Below are 1,728 nucleotides of genomic sequence, written 5' to 3'. Positions count from 1 at the left end.
TTTAAAGGACGAGTCCAGTGTGACAAAGACGTCCTCAGAGAGGGACGGCTCAGACTTCATGTGTCCAGACTCAGCATTAATGACTCGGGTCCGTACAGGTGTGAAGTGTACACCAATTATGGTTGGGGCAGTCGGGGAATTTGGCTGAATGTCTCTGGTGAGTTGATTCAGTTGGACTTTGGTTCGATTCAGCAGCTTTTCTGCATAAATAAGAATCTGAGCAGAAAAATATTATTGTCTTCAACAATCTTCAGTCCTCAGTTTCTTCTCGCAGTTTCTGTGAAATATTCTGTCGTTGATATTTAGTTTTATTTTTTTCTTCCCATGAATGACGCAGATGTGTTTGGTCTCTCTACAGCAGCGACGGATCCTCCTGCAAACAGCCCACCACCACCAAGATGGGAAATGATCGCTGTTAAACTTTGTCAGGCAGCCGGAGCAGGCAGTGTGCTGTTTGCTTTTTACTTATTATGTCACCCTCAACCTAAACAAGTCCCGTTAGTGCGACTTTCGTATGAGGACACAAAAATATCAACAAATAATGAGCAACAAGTTTAATGCTTCAAACACCACCAGTGAGGGGGGCGGCACGTGGCTTTGTGGTTAACACTGTTGCCTCACAGTAAGAGGGTCCTTGGTTCCTTGGATCTTTGCAGAAAAAAGATCTGTGGTGAACAACGTTATCCTGCTGGAAGCAGCCATCAGAGGACGGGTACACTGTGGACACGAAGAGATGGACATGTCCAACAACATGTCATACAACAAAACCCTTGTTGCTAAAAACCTCTTTTTCTGAGACAACGATGTACAGGTATAATGTCGAGAGTATATTTGTGTATTTTAAATTCTAAATTTTGACATCAGAAATAACTCGTCAGTGTAAATATTGCCTCTATTGTTCCAGATCTTTGATGTCAAGCATCATAAATTGAGAGAAAATGACGTTAATGTCACTTGTTGAGCTGAAATGTAAACTGTGAGCGTCTTCTGTCCTCTGCTGATGGACATCCATACAGTGCACTGTGTTTTCTACTGTAATATTTATAATGTTTTCATATGTTTCATAAATCTCTGTTTCTATAAGAGGAGTTTGAATGACTCATCTGTGCGTAAATCTTTCACATCAACTAAAATACTTTATGGTAAAGATAATAATAATTATTATTATTGTTAAGATTATTAAACCTCATTAACCCTTTAGAAGCTGTTGTGCTGCATTCAGATGACTCTCACAAACATTTGAACATCTGTAACATATAAAACGTCATTGTTTTCAACATGATTTCTGTTGAAAAAATGGGAAAAGGCAAAAAGCAACTTGGCAAGAAATTTAAAAAAGGATGTAAAAAGAAAGACAGGAAAATAAATTTAAAATTTAAGCTGTAGGTTGATTATTATAACAATTACTAAAAAAATGTCCAGAAAAAAAATGTAATTCTTTCACGTTTAAAATGACAAAAAGTACATACATTTCATTTTTAGCACTTTTTAAGGTCACTGTCTTGTTTTATTTTGTCTTTGTTTTGTTTTTTTTCTCCTTTTTTGTCTTTTTCTTTCCTTATGCTCGTTTTTAGGGCATTTTTTTGTAACTTGTTACACATTTATTTTTTGCTCCACTTCTTGTTGCCTTCTTCTCATGTTTTCCTGTTTTTTTATGGAAACCAAGTCAGTTCACTCGGGTTTCAAAGGGTTAATAATGATCACAAACTGCCTCACAGTCTGAATGTG

At 36.9% G+C, this 1,728-nt stretch overlaps 1 long non-coding RNA gene across 1 annotated transcript; it reads left to right on the top strand.

Annotated features, from left to right (window-relative positions):
* Positions 1–6: 6 nt before the first annotated feature.
* On the top strand, positions 7–1,089 carry LOC121963264. The gene is made up of 2 exons (XR_006107217.1): positions 7–157; positions 359–1,089. It is a non-coding gene; the product is annotated as an uncharacterized LOC121963264 (long non-coding RNA).
* Positions 1,090–1,728: the final 639 nt, after the last annotated feature.

Source organism: Plectropomus leopardus, unplaced genomic scaffold (genome assembly GCF_008729295.1).
Source record: "Plectropomus leopardus isolate mb unplaced genomic scaffold, YSFRI_Pleo_2.0 unplaced_scaffold10662, whole genome shotgun sequence".
NCBI lineage: Eukaryota > Metazoa > Chordata > Actinopteri > Perciformes > Serranidae > Plectropomus > Plectropomus leopardus.
Note: the sequence above shows the minus strand (reverse complement) of the source record. Positions and strands in the feature narration are given on the sequence as shown.